General features: G+C 39.2%; 2 long non-coding RNA genes across 4 annotated transcripts in view; one reads left to right on the top strand and one right to left on the bottom strand.

Moving 5' to 3' along the window:
- Positions 1 to 20,643, top strand: part of LOC131490345 (uncharacterized) — a 135,489-nt gene that overhangs the window by 10,031 nt on the left and 104,815 nt on the right. The window lies entirely within an intron of this gene.
- LOC131490346 (uncharacterized) lies at positions 6,452 to 15,721 on the bottom strand. Its single transcript, XR_009251049.1, has 2 exons — positions 15,186 to 15,721; positions 6,452 to 9,453 (listed from the first exon to the last, which is right to left on the bottom strand). It is a non-coding gene; the product is annotated as an uncharacterized LOC131490346 (long non-coding RNA).

The raw sequence follows: 20,643 nt of genomic DNA, 5'->3' as shown, positions 1-20,643 counted from the left end.
TGTTTATCACCCTAAATGTAAATAATGCCTATACCCACGCTGTGAGATTATGCCGCCCTCTCTCTTGCAGTTTACTGCAGTGAGCTTGGACTTACTTTTATCATCATAAACACCAGTAGGTGTTATTTTTTAAGTTAAAGACCTTGGTATCAGGTTCTAGGTACAATGAGAGTTTCTGCATGGAAACTGAAATAGTGGTATTCGTCACTTGGCAAACATTGGCAAAAAATGGCAAATATTCTTGATTGCTCACTGTGTGTAAAGTGTTAAGCTGGTTGATATGAAAGCTAAGCAAGTGAAGAACAATAGATAATGTGCTTGGGAGTTCAAAGGAGGAGAAAAGAGGAGTAGTGCAGTGAATTTCAAAAGTGGAAGAAAGTAGGATTGGCAAGGATTTGAGGAAAAGGAGGCCTTTTGTTCAAAGCTGGTGAGAGAACAGCTCACCAATGTATGTCTGAAGTCTTAAAAATGGGTGCACTCTTCAGGGGATTTATTCTAAGGTTCAGTGGTCTAATTTGGCAGATACAGAAAGCAGGTTCTTGGAAGGTAAGCTTTGAAAGGTATATTGAGGTCAAACTGCTAGACTGAGGTGGGGGTACGGGGCCTCATTCTGTAGGAAATGAAGACCTTTTGGCAACACTTCTGGAAGACGAAGTTCACGGTTGTCTCCAGAATGAATCAGAGGCAAAGAGTCTGGTTATTAGGCTTTTAAAAAATTGAAGGCCTGACATTTCATTGTGGCTGTGAAAGGGGAAATGATTTTTTCACTTGGCACTTGAAGTTTCTAAAAAATAAGACAAGATTTATTGTGCCTTGATATTTGATGCTGTACAGTGTTACTATAAACACTTAAAGCACAGAAGACACTTTACCATTGTTTATACTATAAAAAAAATAATGAGTGACCTAGATGAGAACACGAGCCTACTTCAGGCCAGGCTGGTGCCAGAATTCAGACTGCCTAAGTCGGCTATTTTACTTTGCTTTAATTTTCCTGTTCACACTGCAGAGGTCAAAGGGTGCAACAGGGAAAGGCTTGCAAAATGCTTGATTTCTCAGGGTCACCATCCTTGGGATGGCGGCAAGCAGGCTGTTGGCTCATTACTGTAGTGACTGAGATTACTTCCTGAGCCAGCTCGTAACTATTATTTAAATAGGCTGTTTCTTACTGTGATTGGCAAGATGTTACAAGATCCCTGGTCCGGAAGGAGGCTGTTCCTTAAATGTTTTGTTGAATGAACCTGCAGTTTGTAATCAGTTCTGGGGAAGGAGCGCTGGTGTTGTGGGGTTAAAATATAAATCTGGGGCTGTCAACCCTCATTCCCTTTTTTTGTATGTGTGGTAAAATGCACATAATGTAAAAATGACCATTTTAAGCAATTTTAAGTGTACAATTCAGCGGCATTAAGTACATTCACAGTGTTGCAACCAGCACAGCACATTTTCCTTGATACTAAGCTGAAAGTCCATACCCACTGAACACTAACCCCCATTTGCCCCCTCCCCAACCCCTAGCACCTCTATTCTACTTTCTATCTGTATGACTTTACTACTTTACTACTTACATGAGGGTATAAGTCAATCATATAGTATTTGTGCTTTTGAGTCTGGCTTAGTCCACTTAGTATAATGTCTTTAAGGTCCACTCATGTTAGAACATGTGTCTGAATGTCATTATTTTCTCATTTACTTTTGTTTTGTGATTTTTTATTTTAATATACTTTCAGCCTTATCAAAAAAAAAAAAAAAAAGTAGTAAGAATAGTACAAAGCAGGGGCACCTGGGTGGCTCAGTTGGTTAAGCATCTGACTTCAACTCAGGTCATGATCTCGCAGTTTTTGAGTTCGAGCCCCGCGTCGGGCTCTGTGCTGACAGCTCGGAGCCTGGAGCCTGCTTCGGATTCTGTGTCTCCCTCTCTCTCTGCCCCTTCCCTGCTCTCTCTGTCTCTCTCTCTCAAAAAAAAATAAACATTAATTTTTTTTTAATTTTTAAAAAAGAATAGTACAAAACACTCTCATATACTCTTCACCACCCAGATTCTTTAGATTTGGTTCATTGTTCACACACACACAATCATTTCCCACATATATATCCATTTTCCTTGAATGAGTTGAGAATAGGTTGCAGATATGTTACCGCTTGAGCACAAAATACTTCAGTGTGTATTTCCTAAGAACAAGGACTTCCTCTTACAGAATACAGTTATAACATTAGGAAACTAACATTGATATAATGCTATTACCTAAAATATGGACCAAATTCATATTTTGCTAGTTGTCAAAAAATGTTTTTCATAAGAAAGCAAACATTTCTAGACTCAAGACCCAATCTAGAATCACACATTTTATATAGTCAGTATATCTCTTCAGTCTCCATTCATCTGGAACAGACTGTCTTTGTCATTCATGACCTTGGCATTTTTGAAGAGTAAAAGCCTCTTATTTTCCAGCAGCACACTCACTTTGGCATTTTCTCATGTTTCCTCATAATTAAATTGAGGCTGGGCATTTTAAAAAATTTATTTAAATCCAAGTTAGTTAACATATAGTGTACTAATGATCTCGGTAATAGAATCTACTGCTCATCACTTACATATAACACCCAGTGCTCATCCCAACAAGTGCCCTCCTTAATGCCCCTCACCATTTAGCCCATCCCCCCACCCAACACCCCTCAGTTTGTTCTCTGTATTTAAGAGTCTCTTACCGTTTGTCTGCCTCTCTCTTTTTATCTTATTTGTCCTTCTCTTCCCATATGTTCATCTGTTGTATTTCTTAAATTCCATGTGAGTGAAATCATGTATCTGTCTTTCTCTGACTGACTTATTTCACTTAGCCTAATACACTCTAGTTCCATCCATGTTGTTACAAATGGCAAGATTTCATTCTCTTTGATTGCAGAGTTATATTCCATTGTATATATTTACCACATCTTTATCCATTTGTCAGTCAATGGACATTTAGACTCTCTCCATACTTTGGTTATTGTGGATAGTTGAGCCTGGGCATTTTTGACAGATGTATCACAAAAAGTGACATTATGTCCTGCTCAGTACATCATATTAGGTGGCACTTGATTTCAGTGCTGACTTGTAATGTTAGCTTTAATTATTTGGTTAAGGTGGTGTCTAATCCATTATGATTCTAGCTTGAATCAAATATTACTGTCATATTTATCAATTTCTCACACCATAATTTCTTTTACATTTATTTGTTGGCATTCTACTATTGTTGGCATTCTACTAAGAGCTTTTCCTTTCCCCATTTTTTTGCTTGCTTGTTTATTTATATCAATATAGATTTGTGGAGTCCTTCCATTCAGTGGGTTATAACTGATCACTGTTACTTATTTTGATGATCAGATTGTCTCCTATTTGGCCAGTGGGAGCTCCTCAAACTGACTCCCTTATCCTTTTGACTTGACACTGTCTTTTTTTTAGGACTTTCTTGTTTTCTGGTATGGGACCCATATTGATTTTCAGTGACCTGGCCCTGGAATCAATCATTTCTCCAAGAAATGCTAGTTATTTTCAGTAGAGAAAGTATTTAGAAACCAAGACCTGGGCTCTAAGTGTGCTTAGAACTACTGGAGTGTCATTACTTTTAAGACCTATGAGAGGAGGCAGAGATAGAATGCACACAGAGACGTGCATGCACACATCCACACTCACACACACACCCATACATATACACACCCATATCCACATACAGAAAACCATGAATTCGTACTGATACCTTCAATTTCAACCCAACACCACAGGACTCATTCCAGTCCTCCTGGTATTCACAGTTTTATGCTCTTCTCTGACAGGGAGAAAACTGTGTCCCCTTGCTCTCAAGGCAATTAGCACATGTTCAATTCTGGAATACATCAGCCACACCTCTGTGAAGAACAAACCTACTATTATTTCTTTTTTAAGTTCATTCATCCATTTTGGGGGAGAGAGAGAGAGAGAGAGAGAGAGGGAGCGCACAAACAGGGCAGGGACAGAGAGAGGGAGAGAGAGAATCCCAAGCAGGCGCTGTCAGCACAGAGCCCAACATAGGGCTCTATCTCACAAACTGAGATTATGACCTGAGCCAAAATCAAGAGTCCGACACCATCCAGGCACCCCCAAACCTAATATTATAATTCAATTTTATTTATTTGTTTGTTTATTTATCTATTTTAGTCTGAGGGTATAAGGTCAAAATACTGCATTCAAAAGTTTACTTGAGTTAGTTCTCTATTCAACCCTCCTTAACATGACTGTTATTCTTTTGAAATACATTTAGGTTTATTTTTGAAATTCATATTCTATTTTATGGTTGCCCCACATTCTTTTGACTTTATCATCATTTTTTTTTTTTGTATATGAAACATTAGCATGGTTCCAAAATCAATACTAAGTGAAAAGTTTACCTAGAGAAGGGTCAATCCTGCAGGTTCCTCCTACCATGTAGGTAACCCCACTAGGTTAACCCAGATTATTGGTTTCTAATCTTTCCTGTGTTTCTTTTTGCAAAAAAATAATTAGATATATGTATATTTCTTTATTATACAATAGACAGTACACTACAGATCAGCAATTTTCAAACTTTTTAGTCTCAGGGTCTCTTCACGCTATTAAAAATTATTGAAGAAACATGGGGCGCCTGGGTGGTGCAGTCGGTTAAGCGTCCGACTTCAGCCAGGTCACGATCTCGCGGTCCGTGAGTTCGAGCCCCGCGTCGGGCTCTGGGCTGATGGCTCGGAGCCTGGAGCCTGTTTCCGATTCCGTGTCCCCCTCTCTCTCTGCCCCTCCCCCGTTCATGCTCTGTCTCTCTCTGTCCCAAAAATAAATTAAAAACGTTGAAAAAAAAAATTAAAAAAAAAAAAATTATTGAAGAAACAAAGACCTTTTGTTTATGTGGGTGACATCCATTATATTTACTGCATTAGAAGTTAAAATTGAGAAACTGTAAAAACATTTACTAGTTCAACTAAAATTAACAGTAATAAGCTCCTAAAATGTAAATATATCATATTTTTTTGTGAAAAATGATGCCACTTTCTCAAATAAAAAAAATAGAAGATGGCATTGTTTTATATTTTTTTGCAAATCTCTTTAATGTCTGGCTTAATAGAATACAGCTGGCTTCTCTGCTTCTTTAAGTGATCTCTTGCAGTATATTGTTTAGGTAGAAGCATATAAAGAAAACCTAGCCTCAAACAGATCTGTTGTTGGAAAAGGGAAGAGTATTTTTAACAGTGTTTTCAGATATTGTTCATGTCCTCTGATACTACTCTAAACACAATAGTGATGAATGAAAAACAGTTATAAATATGGCATATATTAATTCAACTATATCAATAATCACTTTAGGGGTGCCTGGGTGGCTCAGTCGGTTAGGTGTCTGACTCACTCAGGTCATGATCTCACGGTTCGTGGGATCGAGCCCCACATCCCCACATCAGGCTCTGTGCTGACAGCATGGAGCCTGTTTGGGATTCTCTCTCCCTCTCTCTCTCTCTCTCTCTGCCCTTCCCCTGCTCACACAAGCTCTCTCTCAAAATAAATAAATAAACATCAAAAAAAAAAAAAAAGAATATGTTCTGGAAATCACTATCAGTTTATAGATATCAACCTTACTATTTTTTTTTTTTAACAGTTCCAGAGTACTCCATTGTATAGGTGTACCATACTTCAATTATTTTCTTATGTTTGGACATTTAGGGCGTAATTACAAATAATTTTGCAATGAACAATCTCATGCATATTTGTTTTCATGTTACTGAAGATGTATGCTGAAGATAACTTCCTGGATGTGCAATTGCTGTGTCAAAAATAAATACGTGTCTGTTTTGTTGGATATTGCCAAATTCCAGTTCACAATGCAAATACCAATTTGCATTTCTACCAGCAATGAATAGGAGTTCCTGTTTCTTCCCAACCTCACAACAAACTATAATGCAGAAGACAGACACATAAATTAATGATATATTAAACCCATAGGCTATCTCTGAAGCTGACACCAACCTTTTCTAAGAAATTTCTTTTCAAATACCAGCCTATGGGATGATTGGATTAAGTAGACCCTAGTCAAAGCTGGGCCAGATTCCCTATTCTGGAAACTCGGGAATTAGAACAGAGGTCCCATTCTGTCTCTGTTAGGAAATGATGTAAAAAGTTGGGGCCAACTCAATCACATTGGGTCATATACCAACCAAAGCAGAGAAAACTGGTCTGTAGAAGCATAGATGAGAATAACCTCATTTCCTGATATCTTCTTTAATTCCCATTTTAGATCCCGCAAGGGCTGGTTGAACTTAGATTCCAAGTAGATTATAGTAGAGATTGGATTATAGTAGAGACTTGCTACACATTATTATTCCCTGATATTATTGTTGCTGATTGGCTACTTATAATAAAAAGAATCACAATGAAGGAAAAGAGTTACAATGCAATGAGATATGATAGTTGATCAGAAGCTTGCATTAATTAGGCTATAAGCTTTATTTGCTCTAACAAAGACCCAAATAAACACGAAAGAGATGCATTTCTCTCTTTATCAGTTTGAACATAAGCACTCCAGGGCTAATACGGCAACTCTGAGGTGCTGAGGGTCACACCCCTTCTATTTTGTTATTCCACCGTGGCTGCTCTCTTGTAACCTACAATGCCTACTTCAGCTCTTGCTTCCTCAAGAGAGGAAGGAATAAGGGAGCCATGCCTATTTCTTTTAATAGCTTAAAAATATATGGTATATGTGAATTCTTGTCACATCCCATTAACTAGAAGCAAGTTACATGTTCAAACCCAGCTATGCTAAGGAGGTTGAGAAATATAGCCTTTGACGGAATGACCATATGCTAATCTAAAATTTGATAATTCTATTGCTAGAGGGAGAGGGGAAAATGCATACAGTCTCAGCCACAACCCACCCACGATAACCCAATTACACACACTCAGCCTTCTTCCTACATATAAAACACACTTGTCCCCTGTTCAAGTGAAACAACCCAAATTTCCATCTGGCCACTGCATTCAGTTCAAAATCTAGGATCTCTGTGACATGCATTCCCCCATCAGGACTCTCTGGGACTGTTTCCTGTGAGCATCTTCTGAAAAACAGATTATCTGTCCTCCCCACCTCCACTCACCAAAAAGAGTGATGAATTAGGAATGGGATCCTAAGAATCTTCTTTTGGAAAAACAAAGAAAGGGAAGGAAACAGCAATCATTGAACAGCAATGGTGTAATGCTTGCTAAGGCAAAAGGCTCCCTGCACTGGCAATTAAGTGTGTTTCTCCATTAGACTCGAGCTCTGCTAGACAATCTCCTTCTTTATTGCTCACTGTGGCCTTCAGCTTTGCCTCTGAAAGGTTCTTCCATCAATCATGCTTCATAGCCACATCTGAAGTGGTATTGAAGGGTAATGCTCTTGTGTAGGTTCAGTTGTGGGAGCCCTGGGGATTGCTTTAGGGGTTGAAGAATTACTAGTTCTTGAGGGCCAGTCTTGTGGATTCTTAATACATTTCTGGTATATTTCCTTCCATTCAACTCCATGGTCAAGTAACCACAACCACACATCATGTCTGGAAAGCCCGAAGAGTCTCCTCTTTTACACACATGGCTCACACCCGCACTCAAAATATGATGGATAATCTGATGCTATGTGAAGCAACTGGCTTAGGTTGGGAAGCAACCAAACTTTATTAATCTGGCTGGCTCCTGTTGACTGGTAAAGAGCACATGAGAAAGGTTTCACCAAACCTCCCTCCTTAGAAATGTATTCCATTTCACTCTGCTTTCAAACCTAACTCTTGCCTGGACTCATCCCTGTCATAGGACTTAGCGAAAGACAGAGAGAGCAGTCAACATACATAAACATTCTGACCTTCCTCAAACACTTCTCCTCGAGCTGTGAGCCTGACTGGATGAGCACTGCCTTCCAAGATATTGCAGGACATAATTTGTCTGAAATTAATACAGCTACTGCCGCTTTCTTTTGGGAGGGTTTAACATGGTATATCTTTCTCCATCTCTTCACTTTTAATCTGTCTTTATATTTAATCTTACAGACAACATATTGCTAGGTCTTGTTACTATATCCACGCTGACAGTCTCTCTTTTAATTGGTATTTTTAGATCATTCACATTTAAAGTGATTTTTTTTTTTTTTAATAATGTTTTATTTATTTTTGAGACAGAGAGAGAGTGTGAGCAGGGAGGGGCAGAGAGAGAGAGGGAGATACAGAATCCAAAGCAGGCTCAGGCTCCAAGCTATCAGTACAGAGCCTGACACACAGCTCCAACTCATGAACCATGAGATCATGACCTGAGCTGAAGTCAGACACTTAACCAACTGAGCCACCCAGGCACCCCTAAAGTGATTATTGATATAGTTGAATTAATATATGCCATATTTATAACTGTTTTTTATTCATTGTTCTCTTGTTTTTTATTTTCATGTGGGGGCAGGGGTGGGGTTTGGTTCTTTGTTTTGGTTTGGTTTTTTGGTGTCTACACCCAATGTAAGACTCTAGCTCATGACCCTGAGATCAAGAGTCTAGTATGCTCCACCGACTGAGCCAGCCAGGCATCACAGCCTTCTCTGATTTTAATTGAGCATTTTATATGATTCAGTTTTTCTCTCCTCTCATAGTGTATCAATTATAGTTCTTAAAAAGACTTTTTTAGGGGTTGGGGCGCCTGGGTGGCTCAGTCAGTTGAGCGTCTGACTTCAGTTCAGGTCATGATCTCGCAGTTCGTGAGTTGGAGCCCCACGTCAGGCTCTGTGCTGACAGCTCAGAGCCTGGAGCCTGGTTCCGATTCTGCGTCTCCCTCTCTCTCTGCCCCTCCCCCGCTCATGCTCTGTCTCTCTCTCCCAAAAATAAATAAACATTCAAAAAAAAATTTTTTAATAAAAAAAGATTTGCTCCCTGTCTCAAATTTTCTGCAGTTTGAATATAATATGCCCGTGTGTATGTTTTTGTTATTTATCTCGTGTGGTATTCTGTGAGCTCCTGAATCTGTGGTTTGGTGTCTCATAAATTTTGGAAAATTCTCAGCAATTATTAGTTTAAGTCTTTCTTCTGTTTTTTCCTTTTTTGGGAATTGCAATCACTATATGTGACACCTTTTGTAATTGTCCCATAATATTTGGATATCCTGTTACATCTTTTTGATTCTTTTCTTCTCTTTGTTTTTCAGTCTGGGAAGTTTCCATTCACATATCTTCAAGTTCACTGATTTCTTTTTTCATGTGTAGTCTATTGATGAGCCCATCAAAGGCATTCTTCATTCTTCATTTCTGCCGCAGTGGTTTTGATTTCTAATATTTTGTTTTGATTCTTTCTTTGAGTTTCCATCTCTCTGCTCTTATCTGTTCTTAAGTTGTCTCCCTTCTGTATGAGACCTCTTGACATATTATTCATAGTTATTTTAAATTCCTGGTCTGATAATTTCAGAATCTCTGTGAAATCTAGTAGCTACATTAAAAAAAAAAAAAAGTAAAAAGAAACAGGTAAAATTAATTTTAATAATATATTTTTACTTAGCCTAATATATCTAAAACATTACTATTCAGCATATAACCAATATAAAAATCATTATTTAATTTTATTTAATTTTTTTTGCACTAGTTCTTTGAACCTCGGTATGGGTGATGATGATGATGATGATTTTAAGATTTCATTTTTAAGCAATCTCTACGCCCAACATGGGGCTTAAACTCACAACCCTGAGATCAAGAGTCACATGCTCCACCAACTAAGCCAGCCTAGGACCCCGTCAGTGTATATTATTAACTTATAGCACATCTCAAGTAGGAATGTCATTTTAAGTGCTCCATGGCCACATGTGGCTAGAGGCTACCATATTGAACAGCTTGGTTATAAGAAATCTCTATTTCTTTCTTTTCTTTTTTCTTTTTTTAATGTTTTTATTATTATTATTTAATTTTGAGAGAGAGAAACAGAGAGCATGAGTGGGAAAGGGCAGAGAGAGAGAGACTGTGAAGCACAGAATCTGAACCAGGCTCCAGGCTCTGAGGTTGTCAGCACAGAGCCCAATGCAGGGCTCGAACTCACGAACCATGAGATCGTGACCTAAGCCAAAGTCAGGTGCTTAACCAACTGAGCCACCCAGGTGCCCCAGAAATCTCTATTTCTGATTCTTGCAATCTGAAACCACAAACTCTGTGATGAGATTAATTTTTATTTATTTTTTTAAAGTTTATTTACTTATTTTGGAGAGAGAGAGAGAGAGAGAGCGAGAGCAAGCATGAGTGGGGGAGGGGCAGAGACAGAGGAACAGAGAGAATCCCAGGCAGGCTCCCAAGAGAACCAAGCTGTGCAGAGCACTGTCAGGGTGAAGCCCACCACGGGGCTCCATCTCACAAATCGTGAGATCGTGACCTGAGCCAAAATCAAGAGTCAGATGCTTAACTGACTGAGCCATCCAGGCACCCCAAGATTAATTTTTTTATTAAAGAGTGTTTAATGTTTATTTATTTTTGAGAGACAGAGACAGAATATGAGTGGGAGAGGGGCAGAGGGAGAGGGAGGTAGAGGATCTGAAGTGGGCTCCATGCTGACGGCAGAGAGCCCAATGTGGAGCTTGAAGTCCCGAACTGTGAGATCATGGCCTGAGCCGAAGTTGGATGCTTAACTGACTGAGCCACCCAGGTGCCTGCCCCAAAATTAATTTTTTTATATTATAGTCAAAAACATATAATATATGATTCATTTAGTCAAAATTATAGTCAAAAACATATAGTCAAAACATATAATTTAATTATAATTTAATTATAGTCAAAAACATATAACACAAAATGTACTGTCTTAACCATTTTAAATGTACACTTCAGTGGTGGTCTGTATACTAACATTGTTGGGCCATCAATCTCCAGACCTCTTTTCATGTTGGAAAACTGAAACTTTATACCCATTAAACAGCTCTCCATTTCCCTCTTCCCCCAACCCCTGGTAACCACCATTCTGCTTCCTGTTTCTATGAATTTGTCTACTGTAGACACCTCATATAAATGGAATCAAAACATATGTGTCCCAGAAGTGGGACTGCTCGATCATATGGTAGTTCTACTTTTATTAATTTTTTGTGGAACAGCCACATTTTTTCCCATAGCAGCTGCATTACCACTAACAGTGCACAAGGGTTCCAATCTCTCCACATCCTTACCAATACTTTAATGTTCTTTTTTTTTAATGTTTAATAGTAGCCATCCTCCTATCAGTGGGTAGAACATGACATGATGTGGTATCTCTCACTGTGATTTTGATTTCCATTTGTTTTCTCTTTTTCAGGTAGGCTCTATGCCCATGTGGGGCTTGAAATCAGGTCCCTGAGATTAAGAGTCACATGCTCTACTGAATGAGCCAGCCAGGTCCCCCTGCACTCTCTAATGATTAGTGATATTAAGCATCTTTTCATATGTTTGTTGGCCATTTGCATATCATCGTGAGAGAAATGTCTATTCAGGTCATTCACCCATTTTTTAATCGAGTTTATTGTTGTTGAGTTGGAAACTACTTTTTATATGCAGCACATACAATCAGATGCATGTTTAGGGTAGTCTCAGGTGGATTACTAGTCTTATGCATTGTATTTAGCAACACATAAGATTGACACAAAGAAAAAAGGATCATAGAAAGGATATAAACAAACCAACAAAAAAACAAAATAGAAAGCACTCTTCTGATCTAACACAACCATGGCCCTCTACATCTGGTATATGGCAGTTCTGGTTGCCAAAGGTCAATGAAGAGATAATTAAGCTCAATAAGACCCAGAGATCTGTGGAATGGGGAACCAACTAAAGCAGAAGTTACAATCTGGTCACCATTTTCATCAATATTTCCCTATAGCACTTTAAGTATTTAAGACATCTGGAATACATTTTGTTATTTAATCTAATTTTGTTGTTTTCCAAATGGTTATCCAGTTCTCAACATCACTGACTGAATAATTCATTCTGTCAACCATCCTAACTTGAAAAGCTACCTTTTTTTATATGCTTAAATCTTATATGAATTTGAGCCTGCTTTTGGTATACCCAGCCTACTCCATTATTCTTGTACCACAGTATTACAGTATTTCAACTATTGTAGCTTTATAATATCTGAGGGAGCATCTATTAATTGATTCCTTCTGAGTTTTAGTAATAATTCCTTCACCCTCAATTTTAGCTAAACATGTATCTATGGCTGGCAGATACAGATCACAGCCTGCCTTGATCATAGACTGGTGTGGTGTGTGACCAGGATGAAGCCCATAGAGAATGGAAATGAAGTGTGCAACTTCCTGGTCATCTCCTTAGAGACAAATGTACTTGTTCTGGAGTCTCCTGTGGGCTAGAATAGGGATATGGAGGTTAGCCAGCTTCTACCAAATGGAAAGGATATTAACCCAGATAATAGCAGCACGAGGTGAAAGCAATCTGTCTCCCTAAATAACTGTGGAATACAGCTTCATCATAACACTGGACCTTTCACCTTGAGACAGTTTGGGGAGATTTAAAAACTCTTCCATCTTATTTGAGCCCTATAGTTTGTGTCTCTTTGCTTATAACCTAATTAACAAATGGTTTTAAGAATAACTTTTTTTCCTATTCCAAATGTAATCTATATCAATTGTAGAAAATTCAGAAACCAGTAAACAAATATATACTGAAAATTAAAATTTAAAAAAAAGAAAAAAAGAAACCATTGAGTGAAAAGAAGAAATACACATTTCCACTTCTTCATAATTACGCAGACACAGTTATTACAAAATTGAATATTTGGGGGTGTATATTTCTGTTTGCTGTGGTGATTTCTAAAGTGATACACAAATATATAGACAATCGATATTTATAGCCACATAGTTATAGGGAAATGAATATATCTATATACAACAAAAATGGGATTTTACTCCATATGTTGAATTGTGATATACTTTTTTGGACCTGACAGTGTATATCATGAACTTCTCCATGTTATGAAATATTCCTCTCGATGTAGTATAATTTATTTAACAAAACATTCATCATTGGACATCTAGATTCTATAAATTTTTAGCCATCTTAAATAATATTGAAATAAAGACTTTTGTAGAAATATACTTGTGTTCATCCATGATGACTTGGGATAAATTCCAACAAGTGAGATTTCTCAGTCAAGGAATATGGAAAATTCTATGATTTTTTTTTTTTTTTTCACATGCACTGTCAAATTTCCCTTTAGAAAGAATATGGAAGTGTAGTTAGAAGAGTATCACTTCTCTTTGGCCTTTCTGACATTAGGTATGGTGAGTTTTTAATTAGCAATTCCTCTTTTTTTGTTGTTGTTTTCAAAGATGTTTTAAAGGGAAGTTGGGAGAGACTTCAATGGTGTATGTTGGTAAAAGGAAATTGTGGGCCTAAACAGAATGGGTGTTGAGGCCTAAAGAAGACACAGAGATGGGCCACCTCTTTATTTAATTTCATTGATAGAGCCAAGAGACCACTACAAATAGTATCACGAGGAAGAACCAAATAAAATCCATGGTAAACAGGATCACTAGTCCAACTGGGGCTAGACTTGGAGATGAAGCTTAGCTACAAAGCCAGGAAACTTAGGGGAGAGGGGAGAGGAGAAGGTCTGAAGCATGAGGATCATGCTAGAGTGGCATGGAACATGCTAGAACAAGTGAGAGTAGTTCCTGAATTAGTAGTGTGGTGGAGAGCATCAATTCTAGACTCAGACTGTCTAGCTGCACAATAAACGTTAGGGATTATTGTTATCATTACTGCAACTGACTAAGCATCATATACTCATGTCCACCGAAGGTATGAGGGTTCAGGAACATTTAAGAGATAATAACTATTTAATATTTTACTATATAATTATGACCAATTCAGTGAAGCATGAAACAAACATAGGAGACATAACCCTCAGAAAGGAGTAGACAAATCTCATTTTGTATAAACGATATGATTGTGTATCTAGAAAACCTAAGGGAATTAATGAGTGCTCAGGAATGAACTGTGTGACCTTGGGCATGTTACTTCATCTCACTGAACTTCAGTTTTTTCATTTATAAATTAGGATAACAGTGATAAATAACTAGAGGATTACTGTGAAGATTCAACAGGAAAATACATGTAAACACAGAATATAGTGCCTGCCATCTGGCAACTGTTCCGTACTACTATAATTTTATCACTTCTTATTGTTATTTTTATTATGGCAACTATAAAGGACAAATTTTTAGTAGGATAGTAACTTTCTTGTATATCATCTATAAACAGCTAAACTGTGATGGAGAGAAAAGTCTCTTTTTATAGTGTGAAAACAAAACCTTATAAAATTCTTTATGTAAAACATACTAGACTCTATGAGGAAAATTCCAAAATGTACTCAGAGAAAAATAATAATCTGAGTAAGTGAATGGAACTACCATCTTGCTGAATGAGAAAGCTCAGTATTATAAAATGTCGGATTTAACAAAATCCCAGTCAAATCTCAGTTTAAAAGGGGCACCTGGGTGGCAGCATCTGACTGTTGATCTCAGCTCAGGTCTTGATCTCAGGGCTGTGAGTTCAAGCCCCATGTTGGGCTCCATGCTGGGCAGGGAGCCTACTTAAAAATTTTCAATTCAAGTTTGGGGACAGAATTTTACCCTAATGATCCTAATCTCTGTGTTGGAATGAGTGGCAAACAAGATGAGTCTGGGGCAGTAATTAGCAAACTTGATTGCATTAAGACCCAGGTTGCAAAGGATAAAAATGTTCACTTGCTACGTTATACTCTTTCTCCCTCCCTCCCTCTCTCTCTCTCTCTCTTTTTTAAGATTTTTATTTTTAAGTAATCTCTACACCCAACATGGGGCTCGAACTTACAACCCCATATCAGGGGTGGAATGCTCTAGGAACTCAGCCAGCCAGGCACACCCACATTTTCCTCTATCAACATGAAAATAGTTATACTGATTCAATGAAAAAAAAAATCTCTTATTCTTCCTACCCTATTAAAAAATGCCAATGAGAAAATAAACATTTCTTTTTAGTCACTACCTTCTTGCTATCTGGGGGTATTGAAGAATTAAGAATCTTTTATCCCTACATTTCTGTGCTCACCAAGTGACATTCAATGAAATTTCTCTTTCACACTGGAAAAAACCTTGTGAGGTAGGGTTTATTTATTATCAGCTCTACTTTATAGACAGAAAAACAGATACTCACCGAATAAAGCTTGACCATGCCAAAGAGTGAGTCGCTGGCAAAGGCCAGAATTCCTACACTCCATTGACTATAACTTTCTCGGTGAATCTAATGAGCCAGACCCCGTGCCTGATACTGCAGATGCAGACCTCGCACACCTGGGTCCTTCTTGACCCAGGCTCCTCCTACCCCTGTGGACAAGGGCAGGGTGAGCCCCCAGGGCAGCGACCTGGGCACCTAGCTCCCTCCGTGAAGGGCGGTCTCTTCCACCAGGTCCTGACCTTTCCCTGCTGAGGCAAATCCTTGCTGTCCTAGAGACTTCTTTCCTCCTTGTAACAGATAAAATGTTTTTGAACGATTCCTGGCCTTTGTTTCCTTACGATAAGCTGGTTTCTGTTTCCTGAACCCTTTCCACCCTGGGGCAAGGGCGAGAGTCACCTCCGGAAGAAAGAGGATGTGATGAAGGGGAATGTTCTGTCAGACAGGAAGAGGAGGGGCAAAGCCTGCCCTTTTTCCTAGGGTCATTGCAGAAGGGGGACGTATTGCAGTACATGTTTAGGCTTGTTGCGATTTTCTTTCTGGGCTGAGCCGAAGTCACACACTGTGGTGGGGACAGAGGAGAATGGAATATGGGTTCCCAGGCTGCTGTTGGTTCTCAAGAAGGGTCACCAGGGCCAGACCTTCCCGTAGGCGGGTCCCAAGGGGGCAAACTTGGGAGGACCCACTGGGGAGGGGCTTACGTATAGGTGCAGAGGATGTGACTGTAGGGGAGAGAGCCCCTGGACACTTGACTACCAGCAGACTTTACAGAGCACGCATGGGCCATTGTCTCTGAGGTCAGAGGAGGCCTGGACACTGCACCATACAAGCACCTTTTATCTGGAAGACATCAAGAAAATATGTAAGTCCTGCCGGTTTCCCCAGAAGAAGAAAAGGTGGATGAGACTACACTTAAGAGATAAGAGTATTTTAGGGACGCCTGGGTGGCTGAGTCCGTTAGGCCTGGGACTCCGGATTTCCCCTCAGGTCATGATCTCACGTTGCTCATGGGTTGGGACAGCATGGAGGCTGCTTCAGGTTCTCTCTCTTCCTTTCTCTCTGCCCCTCTCCCCTCTCTAAAGAAATAAATAAACTTTAAAAAAGAGAGAGAGAGAGTATTTACTTAACCAGATAAAGATTTTTATCAGCCCTAATGGGAAGCTGAACTTTGAATGGACCAATTGTTTACACTGAAACAAACCTGCATAATTGGGAAGAAATGGAAATATTGTAAAGAAATAAAATCAAGCTTTCCTCTTGATACCTGAGAAATGAAAAGGGCGGAGTGGGAGAGGGAAGTCAGCTTGCCAATGAGCAGTCAAAAGGAAAACAAACGAAATTTTTTTTGCACATCTGAGATGTATACTTTCACAGTCTTGCTGCATTCTGTTTCCTCCATGTTGTAGGAACTGAAAGGTTGCATTTAAAATACATTGGGCCTTTGGGAGCCAGGAGCATACACACAGCTCATGGATTTCAGGATGATTATCACTATCTCTAGAGAAATTAATTACTGCAAAATAGCAGTTACCACAGTGGTTACTTATAGGTTTCTTCTGTGTGTGCAATTTATTACAAATGTTGGGGTGGGGCGGGGGCGGGGGGGAGATTATTCAAAAGGAAAAAAATAAAGTTACTGCCTCATGATAATTGACCATAGCTTTCCTGGTCAATCTATAAAAAATATATCTGTGTAATCCTCCATCAATATTTAACCTAATTAAATGAACTCTTCTGAGACTGTGTCCTTCTCTCTTCTAGGTAATAAGCCTTTGTGTTTTTATAATGGTCTAGAATTTACCTTTTCTATCTGATGCATCGAGTTAATCTTGTGACATAGGGGGAAAGGTACCATTATCTCCATTTTACAAATCAGGAAATCATCAAAGAAATCATAGGATTGCTCATGGTTGTAGAACCATCATGTAAATAAGAGAAATAATGTGCAAACCCGGGCCTTGTGCGTGCTAGTCCAGTGTTCAGCATCAGTGATTTCCAGGAAGTTATTTCTGGAAACTTCTTCCTCTCAACACGTAAGACAGGATTGGATCAGCCATTCTGATTCAAATGGGAATGAGGTGGAATCTGGGGTCGTGGCTACTCCCTCCCACTCCCTGGAGTGCTTCCACAGAGGTGTCCCTGCAGCACCCCAGGACTTCACTGAAAGCAATCTGAAAACCACTGCCCTGCACCATGCTTCTCCCAGACCACTTCAGCCTCCCCCATTTCCAACTATAATTACTCTGTTGAGAACACAGAGCCCAGCATCAACTTGTGAGACGAGTAATTTGGGGCGCAGAGTAAATCGCAAAAATAACAGTATGGTGAGAAGAAACAGACCAGCTGAATTTAAAGACATAGATATGGTTTAATTGCCCCTGTATAGTATACCACCATTGCTGTCAGCTCAAGTGCCTTGGGGCAATTGATTGTTGAAATATCGTGACCATCCATGATGCAAGCATTCAGCTGCCCGGTCAGAACTGAGACTAATGAGGACAAGTCTCCTGGTGCAAACATCCGTTGCCCACTAAGGCTGTGTGCCCTACAACTGAATGAGAAAGTGGGGGTGGTCAAGAGAGGAAATTCTACAAAAGGTGACAGCAGCAAGACTGTCAACAGATCCCTCTGACCCGGTTCCCATTGAGGCTGGCCACATATGAACTTCATACAGTAGTCCAAAGGAGTATGCCGATGAGGAGAAGGCCTTTTGTCAGAAACTCTGCCCCAATCCAACCAGTCGTAAAGCTGCTTCACAAGAAAGGAGAGACTTGGGGCTCTGCGCACATTCTTGGTGACCCCACTCCTGGACAAAGAATTTCACAAAGGAACTCTTTGTAGGAGGACTCTGTCCCACCTTGTGCCTACCACCTCTGAAAACATAATTTTAAAATGTTTCATTATTAAAATACATCCCCTAACTTAAAAATAAAAGTCGAATTGTAGAGAAGGGTTAATAAAGAACAGCAGTCCCCCCTCCAAGAGGGAAAATTCTTTTTAACTATTCTAGTCACTTCTATTTTTATTCTTATGGTGATTGCCTCATTTCTTTTTTTTTTTTTTTTAAACATTAATTTATTTTTTTGAGACAGAGAGAGACAGAGCATGAACGGGGGAGGGTCAGAGAGAGAGGGAGACACAGAATCTGAAACAGGCTCCAGGCTCTGAGCTGTCAGCACAAAGCCTGACGTGGGGCTCGAACTCACAGACAGCGAGATATGACCTGAGCTGAAGTCAGCCGCTCAACCAACTGAGCCACCCAGGCGCCCCTGCCTCGTTTCTTTAAATACTATATTAACATTGCTATTTCTTGATGTAGTATTTTCTGAAATTATTTGTTGACTTCCTACCATGAAAGATGAAGATTTAGCTTGGCTCTCTTTCCCAATAGATTTGTGTTCTTTTTTTTTTTTTTTAAGTTTTTATTTTAATTCCAGTTAGTTAACATGGAGTATAATATTAGTTTCAGGTGTGCAATATAGTGATTCGACACTATCATGCATGACCCGGTGCTCATCACAACAAGTGCACTCCTTAATCTCCATCACCTATTTCAGACTCCTCCCCTCCTTCTCTCCTCTGATAACCATCAGTTTGTTCTCTATAATTAAGATTCTGTTTCTGGGTTTGTCTCTCTCTTTTTTTCTTTGCTTCTCTGTTTTGTTTCTTAAACTCCACATAGTGAAATCATATGTATTTGTCTTTCTCTGATTGACTTATTTCATTTAGTATTATGCTTTCTAGCTTCACCCAAGTTGTTGCAAATGGCAAGATTTCATTCTTTTTAATGCTGAATAATATTCCATTGTACATCTATACCACCTCTTTTTTTTAATTTTTTAAATTTTTATTTATTTATTTTTGAGAGAGAGAGAGAAACAGCAAGCAGAAGAGGGACAGAAAGAAAGAGAGAGACACAGAATCTGAAGCAGGCTTCAGGGTCTGAGCTGTCAGCTCAGAGCTTGATGCGGAGCTTGAATCCATGAACCATGAGATCATGACTGGAGCCAAAGTTGGACACTTAACCAACTGAACCACCCAGGTGCCCCTATACCACATCTTCTTTGTCCATTCATCAGCCAGTGGACAGGTGGACTGCTTCCAATTTGTGTTCTTATTTTGAGTTCCTCTCAGTTACATTTATAATTATATTTTTTAAGTTATTATTATTTATCTATTTTAATTTTTTTTAAGTTGGATCCACACCCAGCATGGGGCCAGAATTCACAACCCTGAGATCTAGAGTCAAAAGTTCCACTGACTGAGCCAGCCAGGAACCCCCTACATTTATCATTTTAAATGAGCACCTTCATTTCTTGTTATGTCAGCTATTGACATTATCTCTTTTCTCTCCATTTTCTTTCACCTCTCCTCTTGATTTCCATCACTCAAGTCTGCCATATATCAATGACCATGACCTTTACATTCTGCTCTGAAACTAAAGTTGACTCTTGAACAGTAAGGGTTTGAGCTATGCAGGTCCATTCATATGCAGATTAAAAAAAAAATAAATACAGTACAGTATTATAAATGTCTTTCTTTTCCTTATTAATTTATTAACAACATTTTCTTTTCTCTAGCTTACTTTATTGTAAGAATACAGTGTATAATACATACGATATACGAGACATTTTTTTTTTTTTTCAACGTTTTTTATTTATTTTTGGGACAGAGAGAGACAGAGCATGAACGGGGAAGGGGCAGAGAGAGAGGGAGACACAGAATCGGAAACAGGCTCCAGGCTCCGAGCCATCAACCCAGAGCCTGACGCGGGGCTCGAACTCACGGACCGCGAGATCGTGACCTGGTTGAAGTCGGACGCTCAACCGACTGCGCCACCCAGGCGCCCCTATACGAGACATTTTTTAATCCACTGTTTATGTTACTGGTAAAGCTTCCTGTCAACAGTAGGCTATTAGTAGTTAAATTCTGGGGGAGTAAAAATTTTTACGAGGGTTTTTGACTGCATGGCGATTGGTGCCCCTACCTAACCCCCACGTTGTTCCAGAGTCAACTATGTAAGTAAATCTTTAGATTAATTCGAAGAGTTGAAAATCAGTTAACTATGTTTATTACATTATAACAAGGACAGATGCTCTTGGTTTGCCACCTGGCATCCATCCCATCCTCACTTGACAGAACCTAACAGGACCCTGAGTTTTTCAAGTGTCTGCCCTCATCCACTTAGCCAAAATTTCCAGCAGAGATCAGCTCTATTTTCAGCCAAACAAAGGATCCCACGTGGGCTATTCAGTGTTTCTCAAACTTGAATAGGCATCAGAATGACCTGGAAGGCTTGGTAAAGCACAGCCTGCTGAGCTACATTCACAGATATTCTGACTCAGTAGATCTGGGGTGTGGCCCAAGGATTTGAATTTCCAGCAAAGTTCTAGGTGATGCTAATTCTGCTAGTATGGGGACCTTACTTTGAGACTCGCTG

Source organism: Neofelis nebulosa, chromosome 11, assembly GCF_028018385.1.
Source record: "Neofelis nebulosa isolate mNeoNeb1 chromosome 11, mNeoNeb1.pri, whole genome shotgun sequence".
NCBI classification, from domain to species: domain Eukaryota; kingdom Metazoa; phylum Chordata; class Mammalia; order Carnivora; family Felidae; genus Neofelis; species Neofelis nebulosa.
Note: the sequence above shows the minus strand (reverse complement) of the source record. Positions and strands in the feature narration are given on the sequence as shown.